Genomic DNA, 17,193 nt, shown 5'->3' with positions numbered 1-17,193 from the left:
ATAATAGGGCATCAGACTTTGCCAAGAAAACTGCAGGGACACCCTGCTCTCTTCACTTGCTATGTTAAGCCGAGCATTTCCTGTTTATTGAATATTCTTTGTAGGAGGGCTGGACCAAAATGCATGTACTCTCCTCGCTGGACAAGGCAGTTTGTGGTTATAATCAACTCTGTCATGATGACACGAGTGTCAGAGGTTTCCCCAACTCCTACCATCATCGTTAAGAGAGATTAGCTAAAATGAAATTACTGGGGCACAGGGTATAGCCATTTGTAGGCTGTGCATACATATTGCCAAACTGCTTTCCAAAAAGTGGTGCCAATGACGTCCAGCAGATATGAGGAGCCTCCTTCTCACCTAAGGTCGATGGTCGAGGCTCCAGCCACCTGGCACATCCACCTCCGGCCTTGAACCACACCATGAGCAGAGGCAGCAATGGGTGGTGGCACGGCTGACAGCAAGGGTGGCAGAGGGTCTAGGGAACGCCTGGTGGATGGCATGGGTGGTACCTGTTGTAGCTGAGGTGGCTGGAGCCAGCAGCAGCAGGGCTGTGCTCACTGGTCCAGCTCTGCGGCAGGATTTCGGGCTTCCTACCCAATACACAACCCTTGATCTTGACTCCCCCACTCCTGGTAATCTGTGAGCCTCCCAATGTCTTGTTAAGACTCCTCTGCTGCTTAGGTGTGCCAGGGTCTCCCCACCTGCTGCCCATCTGATAACCACTCCCACTTCTGTCTTGCCTGTGGAACCCTAATTTCATTGGGGCTGCCAAGCCCCAGGGACGGTGCCTGCTTGGCCAAGGCCAGCCTGCTGTCTCAGAACCCCCACAGGTGGATCATCACGTGGCCTGTATTGGCCAATGACGCCTAAGGGAGACTTCTCTGTGGAGGCTTCTGGGAGGTTTCTTTCTCTCTGTAAAAGGGGACAGATGTGACTGGCCCTGCCTCTTCCTCCATTCTTCATGCCCTGACTGGGGAGGTGTATGTAACCATCAGAGATCAGGTGGGATTAGACCCAAAGTCACCAGCTCCATGCTCCTCCTTGGTCAGAGAAACTGTGTTCTGATTGGTTGACACCTAGACAGCCTGACCAATCGCCTGGAGGAGAGGCAGCCCTGACTTGATTGGATGTGGCCCCCTGGGGGCAGGCCCCATGGTGGCTAATGTCCCGGGTCTTGGATGATGGGAGGCTACCCCCACAGGGGGAAGCAGTGAACTCAGTGGGTAAGATCATCGCTTCATAGCCAGCCTGCCAGGGTCTGAATCCTGGCTCTGCCACTTAATAGTTGTGCAATCCCAGTCAAGTTACTCAGCCTCTTTGTGCCTCAGTTTCCTCGTCTGTAGGTAGCTTCCAGTGCACAGAAAAGCCAAGCACTTTGGGCAGAAGGAGCACCATGTGCAACGAATGCCAGGAGGACCGGACAGCTGCCCAGAGAGCTGGCCGGCAGCCCCCACGGATGGGAGCCTCCTGGGCCTGGGCCAGGGCTGGAGGAGGGGCCCATGCGGCTCCGGCCCAGGGCTCTGACACTAAATCCAGACTCCACCTGCTGTGCTTTGTCAGAAAAGGAACAGTGCAGCCATAGGTTGCCTTTTTCCTCTTCCGGTTTCATAACTGGCTCCTCTAGGTGCCGGGCTGCATCTACTCCACCTTCTGCTTTCAGTGATATGTCAGTTCTGTGTGCAGCTTAGCTGGGTGGTCCTGGCTCAGGGTCTCTCACCGGGCTGCGGTCAAGCTGTGGGCTGGGCCCGTGGTCTCTGAAGAGTTAACCGAAAGGGCTCATGTGGCTGCTGCTAGGAGGCCCCCTCCGCCCCCCCTCTTCGCAGGGTGGGGGAAGTGAGAGCCACAGTGTCTTACAAATGCCATCGCTTCTGCCATATTCCACTGGTCACTCAGACCTACCATGGTCCAGTGTGGGAGGGGACCCCGGGACGTAGGACTGGGGGACAGGCGTTGGGGCCACCATAAGTGGCTGTTGTTGTGTGTGTGTCTGCTGGCTACGTGTTTGTTTTGAAAGCTGATTGGTCACTTTGTCATTAAATGCCTCAGGTCCACTTGAAGCAGGTTGAGGGCCACACCTGGAAAGTAGGAGATGGATCATATGCTGGGATCCTTCCAGAATCCTTTCTCCGGAGGCCCTGTGGGCTCCGATAGCCTCAGCCTGTCCAGCGTAGACACAGAATTCCCTTGGATACTTTCTCTAGTTCTCTTTCTTGAAAATACTCATTGCTGCATATGAGTCCCTTTGTGTGACTTTCACAGATCTTGCCTGTCTTGGTGATTTAGGCAAATAAATAATCCAAACTGTTCCCACAACTTGTGAGGCTCAGCACCCCACCCCCACCCCGGCGCAGCCCTCCTGTCCCCTGGGAGGCACGGATGAGAAGACAGGGGCCGGGGACTGCCATCTGACGGGGCCTCCTGGACTGGTGGGTATCCACGGCTATGGGCAAACGAGCCAGCTGCCAAGGACAGCACCAGCTCTTATGTCACTGAACGGGAGTGGCCCAGGGCCAAACAGGAGCGTCAGGGAGACGGGACAGGGCCTCCAGCTCCAGGGACCCAATTACGTCAGCCGTCCAGAGTCAGGAGACACTTTGTCAGCTCTCTGCTCCGCATGGTCCCTGTGGAAATCAAACACACAGTCGCGTCCATTTTTAAAGATAAATTAAATGCATCAATGTAAAAAATGTCAGGCAGTGATGCACAGGGTGCAGGGAGGAGATGGAGCTGTGATTTACTGGCTCTTTAATAAGCATTTCTGGGGCTGCTCTGGCTGCCTCCTGCCAACTGCATGGTGCCCCTGGGCCCCTCCACGGAGGTGGTGAGTGGAGCTACCACCCCAACTTGGCACCCGCTGGCCAGGTGCCAAGGGAACATCAGATGCAAACTGCATTGGGAAAGAGATGGGGCAGGCAGGAGGGGGCATTCTGGTGGGGACGGTCTCCCAAGCGTCCTGGCATGTGGCTCTCCAGTGTGGTGACACCACCGGCCCATGCACAGCGGAGCACCCAGCAGAGCTGAGCCTGTTTCAGCAGCCGAGGCACTGCAGCAAGAGGTCCCCCTCTGGGTCCTCTACACGGACCTGCAAGGGCCTGGGGAGCCCCTGCCCACCCTCCCTCCCACCAGGGGAGCCTTTTTGCTGCATTTTACCTATAATATTTGCAAATCTGCTAGGTGAGAAGTGACACCACCTGGTTTTCTGAATGTGAATGTCTGGTTTTTGGAGGGCTGGAGCATCTTCTCATTTGTCTGGGGCCATCCTGGAATGTCTGTTCACAACCTTGCCTAGTTCCTACTGAAGTGCTGCTGTTTCCCTCGCTGATTAATGAAGACTCTCTGATATGTTGAGAATGTTAACGTTTTGTCGCGTGAATTATGCACAGTGGCCTCTTGCCCTTAGCACTGGCTCTGGGGTGGGGCTAGGAAGGTTGACCTTAATCTGAAAGGGGGTCTACAGATTTATATGGACTTATAGTCACTACTTTATTGTCAACAAATACTTACAGCGGACCTCCTGGGAGCCAGGCTAAAAGAATTCACATCCTACTTGAGGGAAAGACTATGAAAAACAAGGAAACTGTGCAGTGTGTTAGAGCTTCGTCGAAACAACGCTGGGGCTTGCACAGGGAGGGGACTAGGAGTGAGGGGATCAAAAGTTTACATAGGAGGCTAGCTAAGGCAAAGAACATTTGAGCAGAGATTTGAAGGATATGAGGGCAGCTAGCCGGAAAGGGGAAGAGCGTTCCCCAGAGGGATGGACATGCAAAGGCCCTGGGGTTAGGGCACTCCTGGCTCTACTCCAGGAACTGCAGGGAGGCCAGTATGTCTGGGACCCTGAGATGGTGGTTCACTGAGCAGAGAGGAGGTCAGATTAGGTGGGGCTGGGTGGGTGGACAGGTGTCAGTTCTCTAGGTGCAGTGCAGGCAGCTGAGTTGGAGTCCCAGTTTGATGAGAGTACTGGGGCTGGGAGCACAGAGGTTTAGCCAGCGAGTCAGAGGCAGCGCCCCGCACAGCGCTGGCTCCACAGCCTCCCTGAAGACCTTGAAGGCCTCCTGTTCTGTGCCCCTGTCCTCCCTCCATCCGCGCAGGCTTGGGTGTTTCTGATCCACACTCAGGCAGCCCTTGGGGAGCAAAGGTCTCCCTGAAACAGGGAGGAGGAGGAGGCAGATAGGGATTGTGGGGACAGAGCCCCAGAGAGCAGTTTCCAGGCTCTCAGCCTCACATAGAAAGGTGCTGGCTCAGGTAGTAAATGGCCATCAACTGTGATGGGATGGCCATCAGCTGTGGCTAGTTGGCCGTCAGCCGTAACCAGTGAGCCATAGGCCACTAAGATAACTGCTGTGGCTATGCTAGCAAAAAATGGGGGGCTAGCAAGAAGATGGTGGCTGAGCCTGCAAGCGGTGCAATGAGGGTTGAGAATTGTGTGGCTCCTGTTTTGTTTCTCCAACCCAGCCGCCAGCTAGGATATAGTGATATGACTCCCCCATCTATGGCTCCGTGGGTGTTCCTTTTTGGCCTCACCATGTCCTGCGTTCTTGTGCAGGGAGCGGGAGCAGAGACCACGCATGACGCCCTGCACGACAAATGGCGCAGCGAGCAGGGTCTCCCGCACGACAGGGATAAGTTCCCCCTGTTCTCCCAGCCACATGTCCTCGCAGCGAGGTGCTGCCAGCTCTGCCACAATTGTCCTTCTCCAAAGGGCTTCCCGCAGGGAGCTGGGCTCCCGGGTTGGAGGGAGTGCCGGACAGCACCTGCTCGCTGGCCCAATTCCCCTTCCTAGAGGCTCTGTCGGCCAGGGGGCCCCCGTGGGCTGCCCCAGGGCCACACTCTCAGGTCAGCAGAGGCCTGGTCACACGCGAGGGGCTTCCGGGCGCTGAGGCTGCGGGTCCTTGCGGCCTTTGTGCAGAGGCCCGCGGGGTTTCCGGGGCAGGCCCGGGAACAGCGGCCAGCGGAGGGAGGCGGGGCCGGGGCCGCCAGACCCTGCGAGAGGCCGGGCTCCCCCGGGAGGGGCAAGATCCTGTCGGGGAAGATCCCCCGACCACGCGGGCCATTCAGAACCCGCGATGTTATCTCCGCGGAAGTGGCGGGGGTCGCACACTCCTTGATTTTCTTAGCTATTCCCCAAAGCGGAGGTGACTTGATGAAAACTCTCCCGAAGTCTTTTCTCTTAACCTCGCAGCTCAGCAGTCGGGCTGCGGAAGGGGTGGGAGGGGAAGGAGCGGAGGGAGAAAGGAAGGGGAGGGGGCGAGCGGGCAGAAAAGGACCTGAAGGAGAGAGGAGCTGGGAAGGGGAGGGAGCGGCGCGGAGCTGGGGGGGGGGGGTCGGCCCGCCCTGAACTGGGGGACAGGCGATCCGCCGCCGCGAGTCCCAGCTGCCCCGTGTCCACTCGGAGGGGCCGACAGGGACCCTTGCCGCTGTGGCCTCGGGGCCCGGGGACGCCTTTGTCTCTGGATAAAGGGACCACTCTCGCAGAAAGCCTCAGGCCGATGCCCACCGGCCTCCGAGGGGGCCGTGTCGTAAATTCTGCGTCTCCCTTTCGTACTGAGCGTTTATTTTCTTACAATAATAGTTCCCGGTGCTGGTTCAAGGTTCGGGGCGCCCGGGTTGCGTGGGATGTCGGGGCGTGTGTGTGTGTGTGTGGAGGGGTTCCCCGCACGGCCTGAGAAGGGAACGCGTTTGCGAACCCCCCGGGAGGCAGGATCGTCTCCGGACTTCAAATGATGTCCGCGCGACGACCGCGAGGAATCGGGGCCACCCCGGCGGCAACCCCCAAGCAGCCGGGATCCCGCCGCGCGCGGGGCCCAGCGCGCACGCGCCTAGGGCGCTAAGCAGCCGCCCTCCATGATTGGCCGGGGAGGCTGCGCTCTCGGCCAATGGGCGCGTGGCTCCTGGCAAGCCTTGGCTACCGGGCTGCGGCGGCGCCTGGGGTCCCGGCTGGTTTCGGAAGGGGGCTGGCTGCGCCGGGACCGCGTGGTCTCCTTTAACCCTCCAGCCGCCGCTCTTCACTGAGGTAAGTGAAGCTGCAAGCGAGCCCGCCATCGTGGTCGCCCCCAATAATGGACCTGTGCATAGAGCCACAGTCTGCGGGGGCTGCCCTCGGCGACTCTAGCAGGGTTTCACAGTCGCCCCCTGTGATCTCTCCCTCCTTGCTGCCATCCTAGTATTCCACAAAACAAGACCTTTCAAAGCAAATGAGACTACACTTGTGAAAATCAATAATTATCACCAAAAATTAGCGGTGGTCATCTCTAGGTGGTGGGATTGGCGTAAATACAAAATGTTCTTTTTCTCTGTAGTTTATCACTTATTTTCAACAAATATATAGTTTGTAATGAAAATATTACTTTTTAAAATTCATGCTATACTAAATAATAATGAGAGTAAGTGTTGGTGAGGATATAGAAAAATTGAAACCCTCATACAATGCCGGTGCAGTCACTGTAGAAGTTTGTCGGCTCTCAAAGAGCTAAAGATAGAATTACCCTCCACTCCTAGGTATATACCCCAAGGAATTCAGAGCAGGGGCTTGAAAGCCAGTGTTCATTGTAGTAACATCATTCACAATAGGGAAAAGGTGGAAACAACCCAAATGTCCATCAACAGATGACTGGATAAACAGAACGTGGTCCATCCATATAATGAAATATTAATATTACTCAGCCATGAAAAAAAAAATGAAGTACTGATACATGCTACAATATGGGTGGGCCTTAAAGACGTTATGCTGAGTGACAAGCCAGACATAAAGGCACTAATATTATGTGATTCCACTTATATGAACTATCCAGAATAGGCAAATTCATAGAGACAGGCAGTGGATTAGAGGTTATCAGGAGCTGGGGGAGGGGAGGAATGGAGCGCATTGCTTAATGAGTTCAGGGTTTCAGTTTGGGATGATGACAAAGTCGTGGAGGCAACGGTCGTGATGGTTGTAGAACACAGTGAATGTACTTAATGCCACTGAACTGGACACTTACAAATGGTCTTAAAATGGCAAGTTTACCCCAACTTAAGAAATTACTGATATAATGTACCAACACCATGGCACGGTACACTTTAAATGGGTGAATTGTATGGTTTATGTTGTATGTCTCAAAGCTGTTAAAACATTTAAAGCCATATGATTGGAAACAGTGCCTGCCTGCCCTCTCTGCCCCAAAAGTGCTTTTGGCCTGTATGTGGCAGAATTTTTCAGAGGGAGGTGTTGATTACTTCTGGGTGGGCCAGGACACAGTGCTTTACTAGGTGTGTGCGCTACACTTCTCGACCCCACCTGGTGAGCTGTGAGGGGCAGGATGCCTCACTAAGAGGCATTCCATACCAGAGGCTGTGTCCATTATAAAGACATGGCCTGGGGGCACACAACTGCACCTGATCGGGATCAAAACACCCAGCTCCCCATCAGTTGCTCCTCCCCAGCTCCGTCCTCTCCGGGCTCCAAGCTGGAGCCGGGCAGTCACCCCAAGAGGCGAATTGCTTTTTACTCGCACAGGGCAGCTCCCTTTTTGGTTCCCAAATTCCCGCGATCCAATCAGGAAAACGGGGAGTGGAGATGGGCGGGGGGCGCTGTCCGCTGGTGTGCGGAGGGGTCCCCAGGCCGGATGCAGGTGAGCAGCCAGCCTTCCTTCCCGGCCCAGTGGCTCCTCGCGCAGCCCGCTCTTCGGGATCGTCAGGTCGGCCGCCTTCCCGGCCGCGGCCGCTGGAGGGCGCTCCGGTACTTCTCCTGCTGCCAGCAGTCTTCGCGGCGAGGACCCGTGGCGCCGCGGAGGTTGATCTCCTGGTTCACGCTTTATGGTAGAGCCAGGATGGGCGCGGGAGGCTGCAGAGGCGGCTTTAGGCCTGGTCCCCAAAACCTCCCGGCGGCGACTTCCCACCCCAAGGTTGAACCGCAGCTCGTGATGAAAATGCAGCAAAGGCTCAGTGGACAGAGTAAAAGCTGTTCCTTCCTTCTAGGGCCCTGTGCCTTCCTTGTTACCTGCTTCAGTGCTCAGCTCCGCAAGCAAACCTGGACTAATCCCACCCTCCTGAGGGGGTGCCTGCAACGCAATCTTAACACTCACGTCCCTTAAGACACAGCATTAGATGGCCAAGACCCCACATCCCTCTCAGGTCCCTCCTGCCCATCCCCAACACCACAGAGCCTCAAAACCCAAAGGGAGGGGCCGGCCCAGTGGCTCAGGCTGTGGAAACTCTGCTCCTAATGCCTGAAGGCTGCCGGTTCGATTCCCACATGGGCCAGTGGGCTCTCAACCACAAGGTTGCTGGTTCAACTCCCGCTGGGGGTGGGGAGGGGGGATGTGCTCCCTGCAACTAACAATGGCAACTGGACCTGGAGCTGAGCTGTGCCCTCCACAACTAAGACTGAAAGGACAACAACTTGACTTGGAAAAAAGTCCTGAAGTACATACACTGTTCCCCAATAAAGTCCTGTTCCCCTTCCCCAATAAAATCTTTAAAAAAAACAAACCAAGGGGAGGTGGGGCCCTCAGCAGGAGACTTGCAAACAATAACAGAGAGTGAGTATCACTCTTTCCTCGCCCCTCCCTGCACCCCCACCCCTCAGCAGCTGGGCCTGGGATTCAGGCCACCTCAGGTGGCCTGGCCCAGAAGGGGCAGCATCCCTTCTGAGGCCCAGGCCATGGGCTGTACCAGATGCAAGGGTCTCCTCATCTCCCAGAGAAGTAACCCTGGTCCCACACTAATTTCTGGAAGTGGGACCCTCAGCCATCCCCACCCCAGACGTTGGTCAGTGCCCCATAGTCCTGAGTGCTGGCAGACAAAGATCTTCTGCTGACCACTCTGTCCTCCATGGCACTTTGCTGATGAGATGGCCAACTGCCTCAGATGGCCCAGTAACAGTCACTTGACATCAAGGGACAGACGTCTGGCTGTCCAGGGTGACCATGAGATCATCACTGCCATGGCACGTGATGAGCCAGTGAGTGCCTGTGGCAAGGGTGGCAGCTGGGCAAGGAGCCTGGCCAGACACACCAAAACCCTGCTCCTCCCCCCACAACAGCCCAAGAAGTCCCCAGCAGGCCCCAGGTCTCTGGGGAAGGGCATTTGAGGAAGTGGCCCTGCCTGGAGTTGGGGGGCTGAGTATCACTTGGGTAGAGGGGTACTCCTGCAGCTGCTTGGGCTTCCAAGGGGTGTCCAGCCCTGGGTCAGCTGGGTCACACAGCCGCCAGCCCCTAAATCATTCTGGGTCTGCCCAAGGGGGAGGCTTCCGCTCCAGGTGGGTGTCTGGCGACCCGGCCCTCGCTATCACCTCTGCAGCCTGTTTCCTCTTTCCTCCCCCCATCTGCTCCTCTGCCCCCTCCCCCAGGCAGCCTTTTCCCCTTCTCTCTCTCTCTCTCTCTCTCTCTCTTCCGAGGCCTTCATGTGGGAGCAACAAAATGCCTTTGAAAGGAGGCTGTGGTATCAGGGAGCTCTGGTGCCCCAAAGGGCTGTAGGGCAGGTGCTGAGAAGCCCAGAGTACCTACACCTTGGATGCGGAGATGGATCTTGGTGTGTGTGGGGGGGGGGGCGGGGCGGGAGGCAGGCAGTAATCCCCAAGTTTCTCCATGTCAGCTCCAGTAACTTGCTGCAGCACCTGGGCTGGCTTTGGCTTTTGCCCCATGCCTCCTCCTCTGTCCCTTGCTGTGGTGAGCACACAGGGTCCCTGCCCCCAAACAGCAGGGACAGGGGCACGTCCTGCTTGCCTGTTCACCCTGAACCCTCGCCGGGGAGACACCCCGTTGGCTCTGCTCCCCTCCTCCTTCCCATTCACTGGGCTTCCAGCCACCCCGATGGGGCCTGTTTAATTGATTCAATTTGTCCAACAGTAAAAACACTCCGCAGATGTCAGCCTCCCAGCTCCCCACCCTCAGGGAGCCAACAGACACCTGCCAAGGACCTGCGGCTGGGAGTCCTTCCAGGGGCCACTACAGGCTGCGGGGAGGCTTCTGACCCCATGCTGCTTGTTGGGAGCTACAGTGGGTGGCCCAGCATGCAGGAGCTGAGGAGCCACCTATGGCTGAAGGACTGTGCCATAGCCTACACGTGAGGACTGAATGCTGATCAGATTAGAATCTGCCTTTCTCAGGGAAGTCCATGTTTTACAGACTCCCAGGTCTGGGCTGGTGACCTTGGAGATGACTCCCATTTTGGTCAAGCTGCCATCTTCCCCATCAGCACCCTCTCCATCAACTCCGGTGTGGGATTCCAGGTCAGTGGGGGATGGGAGGGACACTGAGGATTCCCTGGGGCCTAACCCTGTAGGACCTCACTCATCTTGGTGGCCTCCTGGTGGAGGAAAGGAGCTGAGCGGGGGGCACCAGCTGGTAAGCAACCTCAGGCTGCAGTCTACCCAATCAAGAGTTCAGCAGCGGGGTATCCACAGCCCGGGCAGCACTGCAGCCTGTCTGCCTGCAGAATGTGCGCATGGCCACCACCTCACTGGGAAATGCTTCCAGGAGGCTTCTGGGTGAAGGTGGTGGGCTGGAAGAAAGGGAGATCAGACCTGAACCCCTAGCCCCAAGTGCTCCCTCCCTCTGAGGAGCCCTGGCTCCTGGGGCCACCACTTTCCACCCCAGAGGGAGGCCACTGAGAAGAGTGGTTGAAGAGGGAAGATGATTTAACAGTTTGCACAGCTGGCCAGGCTGAGGCACCGGCCTCTGCCCCATTCCCCACCCAGCCCCATCTGGGACAAGAACCCCCAGCCATGATCAGAAATGGACGGTCATTCTGAATATGGCCTCTGGTTAGCAAAATCCCGACACGTAGTCTCCCCTCTTCAGCAATCTCCCACGTGCTCGCTCTTAGGAAAAATCAGAGCTTTTCTATCTTTGATTGGTTGCGTTTTAGAAAGAGCCCAAGCTCATGTTTTATGGGTTCTTCTGCACAATTCCTAGGAGACAGGGAGACAGCAAGGGTAAGGGAACCGAGGGACAAGTATTGAAAGGGCTGGTCCAAGGTCAGCCTCTAAGCAAGCCGCGTTTCAGGCGGTTGACTCTCGTGTGTGAGCAAGATGGGGGTGAGTGGATGGGAAGGGGGCGGCGAAAAGGGCCGGGGCCCGGAGAGGCCACCTGACGTGGTCAGTAACCTCCCACCGGCTCCCCGGCGGCCCCGACTTGAGCTCCGGGGTGGGGGAGTCCGTGGCGCCGCGGAGCAAAGAACAAAAGGGAGCCCCGCCCCTCCCGAGGCTGGCCCGCTGCGGCCAATCGGCACGGCCGATTCCGCCGACGCCCACTGATTGGCTGGGCGGCGGCCAATGGGGCGCCGGGGCCGCGAGCCGCTGTGGCCCCACGTGGGGCGGTGCGCAGCGGTTCGCAGGCCGCCGTGGGCGGGGCGCGTGGATCCCGGCGCGCCGGGGGACTAGATGGCGACCTGCGCCCCCCACCTCAGCCGTTCCCGAGATCCCGCCCAGAGGACCTCCGCACTGCCCCCAGCCATCCCCGAGGGTCCCCGAGCGCCCTTTGCGCACGAAACGCGGTGCCATCTCCTCGGTCATCTGCTGTGCGGGGCCGGGATAGTGGCTGTCCCCTTTGTACACGTGGAGGTGAAGTGCAAAGCACCCAGTCTATTTAGGGTGGAGGCCGCTGGGGACCTGGTTTCCTGATCCTGCTACTCTGCGCAGGACCTCTCCTCCCCCGGGGGGTCGGGGCTTAGTGCTTCTCCATCCACCTCTGTGCCCCCAGAGGGCTGCGCTCAGGGAACCGGGAGGGAAGGAGCGTGATACCTGGGCTGGACCGGGGAGGCTGAAGAAAGTCGGGTGGAAGGTGGGAAGAGACAGGTCTGCTGCTGCTGGTGGAGGGGCCAGGCGGGATTAGTTCATTCATTGACTGGGTCAGTTATTGACGCCTTTGGCTATAATGTCCTGGGGATACAAACAGCGCTGGCCTCAGGGGAGGCTTGGGTGTTAGCCTCTCCCTAGTTTCCATTAATTTCCCCTCCAAGCTACTCCAAGTGGAATATACAAGAATGTTCTTTGATATGGGTAACTGACGTGGTCTTACATTTTTATGGCACTCTCAGACAGGGTATTTGAGGAGAGTTGAATAAATGGAAAATGAATGAATTAAAAGGGGACCGGTGCAGTACCCAGGGCCAGCAACAAAGGGGAGCTGTTCCATCCCAGACCTGAAGGACAGCTGTAGCCCTAGGAGAGACCCAGCCAGGAGGAGCTGTGACCTTGGGGACAAAGCGACCTGGCAGGGAGGAGCCTGGTGACTGATATACCGACCTTGCTTTCCTCCAGTCTGCTTGGTTTTTTTGTTGTTGTTGTTTTGTCTGTGGGCTCCTCTTTGGATGAAACTAGCTAGCCCCACTGATGCTGTGCCTACAGGTCAGCCTTGGCCACGGGACAGAGCAGCCGGGGCAGTGCCATGGTAAGGCATCCAGCTCCTGTTCTGAAGTGTGAATAAAAGCGTCTTAGAGATGTTGCTGTTTTGTCTTGTGTGCAGTGACCTACTGTGTAAGTGAAACCCGTGTGCATTCTATGCAGAGGTAGCCTCGAAATGGGTGGGTCAGGGCTCTGCTGAGCCCCTCTCCTGCAGATCCACTTGGCACTTCTCCAGGAGTGGGAAGATGTCCTGCAAGTGATGGCTCGAATAGAAGGTAGAGCAGTGGATCAGCAGCCCGCCTGTCAGTGCATGTGGGTCCCGAAATTCAGGTGCCTCCTCCAGGAGGCCCTCCTGGATGCTCTGTTTTCATTAAACAGTTGTCACAGGGTACTGCTGAAACATGAGTCCCAGAGGCAGGGACAGATCTTGCTCACTGTTGTATCTTTTTTTTTCTTTTCATTTTTTAAATTGGGGGATATTGGGGAACAGTGTGTTTCTCCAGGGTCTATCAGCTTCAAGTTGTCCTTCAATCTAGTTGTGGAGGGTGCCATGGGCCCAAGGAGGAAAGAATGTATCCCAGGCATAAAGTTGTTGGTCCAACAGCAGAGGCATACAGAAGTTTAGGGTAAGGCAGTCTGAACCAAGGACGCTAGAGAGCTGCAGGAGGGAGAAGACTCCTTGCAGAACGGGGATGAGAGAAGGACGTGGCTGTTGAGGTGACTTTGAAGGGCAGACAGGAGTTGGAGCAGTGGAAAGGTGAAGAAAGGCAAGGGGCATGGAGGTGAATCCATGGAGTTCAAGGCTGTGCATACTGTGCAGTCAGGGGCCTGGGGGGCACCCCCACCTGTCATATGGTGACAATAATGGGATTATCAGGCAGGTTGAAAGAGAATGTATGTGATGTGCTTAGCGTGGCCTTGCACTTGATAATTACGGGCTCAGTAAATACACGTGAGCTGTCATTAGAAGCATTGGTTGTAGTCAGGTGGTGCGTTTGGTAGCATTCGAGGAGTCTGTGGGGGATGGAGTGAGGCTGGCTCTCAGGGACAGCAAGGTTGCCTGTCCTCCATCACATGTGGCAGATGTCAGTAACCCATCAGCCACTCTTCTGCAGAGCCCAGAGGTGGCCTCAGAGTCCTTCTCAGCATGTTCCGGCAGCCTCCTTACCAGCCGCAGCTGGTGCACAGGCATCCCTGTTTCCCATCCCCGACTCTACCAGCATCAGAAGTTGAGATGTGATGGCCTGGATCAGGAGTGCCAATTCCAGACCCGGCCTCTCTGAGCCTGAGCCCTCCCTGAGCCTGTTTCCTGTGGCGAAGGATGAGGTAGTGCTTACGGGCGGGGTCTGTGTCCCTGAGCAGCAGCTGGCATGGGGGGGTTGGGACGTGCAGGTGCCCTGGATGCTGTTGCTGTAGGAACAGCTCCGAAGCAAGGCCAGGGAAACCAGTGTGGTGGTCTGTTGAGCTTGAAGAGAGAATGGACCAGAAGCAGCACGGGATCACGTGGCTGCTGGGACCCTGAGGGGACTGTGCAGAGCTGGAGCTTCAGGGTGGGAAGGCCACTGCCTTCTGAACAAAAGAGGGGGCAGAGGAGAAAGGACAGGGCTGGCATGGGGGTTACAGCAACGAGCCAGCCTGCAGACCCATGCTTTGCACCTCGAGACCAGGCCTCCTCATTTTGAAATTCATCTAAAAACTGGAGTAAGTGCGCCAATCTCAAGTTTCTGGGTGGATGGATGTTCTATTCATGTGCGCCCATGCAACCACCAGCCCCCAGAGGCTCCGCCGTGCCCCCTCCCAACCCACACCCCAGACGTGCTCCCACGTGTCGCCCTGGAGAGTAGTTCTGCCTGATCTTTATGTTCTTATTAACGGGCAGCATCGCTCATCCCGGAGGCTGGCCTCTTTCGTGCCACACAAGCTGCGTGATTCATGGCGCCGTGCATGTCTGTGTGTGCTCTGTGGCACTGCCGGGTTGTGTTCCATTGTGTGGGGGCACCGCAGTGGATTTGCCCAGTCTCCCATTAAGGAACATGTGGGTGATCTCCAGTTTACCAGTAGTGCTGTTGGGAACATTCTAGTGCGTCTTCTGTGTCTGTGCCCAGTAGTGGGGTTGCTGGCGAGGCAAAGCTTCAGCTTTAGTGGACACCACCGGTTCCCCAAGTGGCAGTCCTGACCTCCGCTCTCGCCAGCAGTGTGGGTGGATGCTGGTGGCCCCACGATTGGGGTTGTCTGCCCTTCACTGGTAGGCATTTGCGGTTGGAGGGAATATACCCCACCTCTTGACCTTCCCAGTGCCCCGTGCACAGGATACTTACATGGGGGGATTGTCACTGTTCACAGGACAGAAAGAGGGAGTTTCTGAGAAGCGAAGTCACATGACCAGCAAGCATTGGAGCCACTTCTAGAAGTCCAGTTGCAAGTCTTTTCTCCTGCCTGAAAGAAGAGTTCAGAGAGTGAAATGTGGCCTGTGTGGAGAGCTGGGAGTGTTGGGGTTGGAGCTCCAATGCGAGGTCCAGACAGCAAAGAAAGCTGGGAGGGGCCTCTGGGCTTTGGGGAGGGCAGGGGAGTAGGGTGGGGAACGGCAGGGGCCGTGGGAGCTGAGGAGGGCTGGTGGGGAGGGCGGTGGTGCCTGCAGGGTCAGCACCCATTTGGCAGGGATTTGCCGGGTGCACACTTGTGCCCAGGCCCCGAGGTAGACCTAGGGAAGTTACGGTGACCACACACAGGCAGGGGCCCCACCCTCACGCTAATGACAGTCCCGGGAAGCAGGCAATCAAGGAAATCCACAATAAATGCATAATTACAGGCTGTGATGAGCATCCGTGCTGTGAGAGGGCCTGACATGGCAGTAACATCAGGACAGAATGAAGCAACCTCAGAGATCACAGAGCCCAGGGACTCTTAAAGGGGGTATCTCAGAAGAATGGGGGTGGCGTCTGGGAGGGAGTGGTGAGAGGGGGAAGTGGAAGATCTCTGTGTGGACTGGCAAGAAGCAACAGAAGGAGAACCAGAAGAGATTGGGGCTGGACTGAACCACACACAACACTCCAGAGTAGATTTAGCCTCCATAGAAACTCCAGAAAAATAGTAGGGACTTAAACAAGGGACACATTTCTTTCTCTTTCACATAAAGCCTCCAGGGCAGATTTGGAGGCGCCACAGTCATCAGGAACCCAGGCTCCTTCTAGCTTATTACTCTACTATCCTCAAATGTGGCTTCCTCCTCTTGAGCCAAGGCGGCTGTTGAAGCACCAACCATCACAAGTACATCTCAACCAGCAGAAAGGGAGAAATGGAAGAGAGCACAGCTCCTTGCTTAAGGACACTTCCCCATTACACATGGTGTTGCTGTTTACCCATTGGCCAGAACTCCATCTCAGGACTACATCTAGCTGCAAGGGATGCTGGGGAATGTGATCATGACTCGGGACAGCCAGGTGCCCAGTTACAAATTGGGGTTCTATTACTGAAGAAAACGGGGAAGATAATATTGGGGCAACACAGTCTCTGCCCCTTCCAGTAACTGGAAAGGAGATGATGCTGAAGGCACGAAATGATGAGTGGATTGGATCTCTGTCCCCCCTGCAGATACTGTCGCTATTCAGCCCCCGGCAGCTTGGAAGCGATGGGGTGCAGAGCACGCTGGAGTCCGTCAATGAGCAGTCCTGCTTATGTCACACTGCGCTTCGTTTTCACAGACCAGGAAAGCAGGTCTTAGGGAGCCAAGGTGCCTGTCCAAGGGCCTGTAGCTGGGAGACAGGCCAAGAGGAGCAGGCCCTGCTAAGAACTTTCCAGAACTTCCACCCATCTGGTGGGGGTGCTCAAGACCACAAAGCTGCCATCACTCCCTTCCCTGAGATGCTCCTTTCTCCTGGTTCCTTACTGACCAAGGCTGTCACTGCTACCTTTTAAGGGGACACAGGAGTGGCCATAAACCCCTTTCCCTCTTCCCCAGAGCCCACCTGGGGTGCTGTTTGCAGACTGTTTCTATACCTGCATAAGTGCCATACACACACAGGCAGAACGGGATGTGAACACACAATCAGCCTGGCACCCTGCCCCGCTCCCCTCCCTGCCTGCACCACAGCACCCTTGTGTCTGTGCGGGACGGTGGCAATTATGGTTGGTGGCACTGCCCCTGGTGGGCACGTAGGCTCCTCCAGCTTTTCGCAGGAAGTCTTGGCATTTGGAGTGCTTGTGCAGTGGCTTTGTGGGGGTGGTTCCCCAGGGATTCCACCGCCCCTTCTCCCATCAGGTCTCCATCGGCTCCACCCACCATTGGAGTGTACGCAGGACCCCAGAGCCTGGGGGCGCTGGGGTGTGGACTGTCAGAGCGGCTACAGTGCGCCTGTGGCTGAGCTGTGAAATGGGGGTGTCCGGACACCTGACTGCCAGAGCTGGAGCACCCAGATCCTTCTGGTGACAACTCATGGAATCCCAACTTGAACTCAGCTGAAGTTACCCCCGGAACGGCCAAGGGCGGTGCGGACCTCTGGGTCCCGAGCACTCAGAAATCTTTAGAGATGCATCCATCTGTCTGTCTCTTGTTGGTAGGCTCTGCTTCTCTCTGCGTGCTGGCCTCTTCATCTGCACATGTTTCCCCCATGTGGCAGGAGGGTGGAGCAAGGGGATGGGGCATGACCCAGACAGGCCAGGCCACTCGTCACAGCTTGGTTACCCAGTAGGAACACAGGGTTCCCTCTCCACGTCCAGGGAAGGGCTTGCTCCCTGGGCCAGGGGTCAGTGCTGTGTGGGTCCTGAGCTTGCCAGGCTGGGGGTGGGTGGCGTCTCTACAGAACCGTGTGGGTTGGGTGAGGGCAGTTCCTGCAGGAAGCAGGGGCATCTGTGACAGCAGAAGTGGCCAGGGG

General features: G+C 56.7%; 1 long non-coding RNA gene across 3 annotated transcripts; it reads left to right on the top strand.

The window, feature by feature from the left end:
- Positions 1 to 5,877: 5,877 nt before the first annotated feature.
- On the top strand, positions 5,878 to 14,859 carry LOC141568962 (uncharacterized). Of its 3 annotated transcripts, none has more exons than XR_012492300.2 (3): positions 5,878 to 6,010; positions 10,104 to 10,207; positions 14,666 to 14,859. It is a non-coding gene; the product is annotated as an uncharacterized LOC141568962 (long non-coding RNA). The 3 variants fall into 3 exon arrangements; XR_012492301.1 differs by lacking the exon at positions 14,666 to 14,859 and adding an exon at positions 12,016 to 12,422; XR_016018027.1 differs by lacking the exon at positions 14,666 to 14,859 and having other exon boundaries at positions 10,104 to 12,422.
- Positions 14,860 to 17,193: the final 2,334 nt, after the last annotated feature.

This window comes from Rhinolophus sinicus, chromosome 12, assembly GCF_057876585.1.
Source record: "Rhinolophus sinicus isolate RSI-liver-muscle chromosome 12, RSI-T2T, whole genome shotgun sequence".
NCBI classification, from domain to species: Eukaryota; Metazoa; Chordata; class Mammalia; order Chiroptera; family Rhinolophidae; genus Rhinolophus; species Rhinolophus sinicus.
This window is presented reverse-complemented; position numbering and strand designations above follow the sequence as displayed.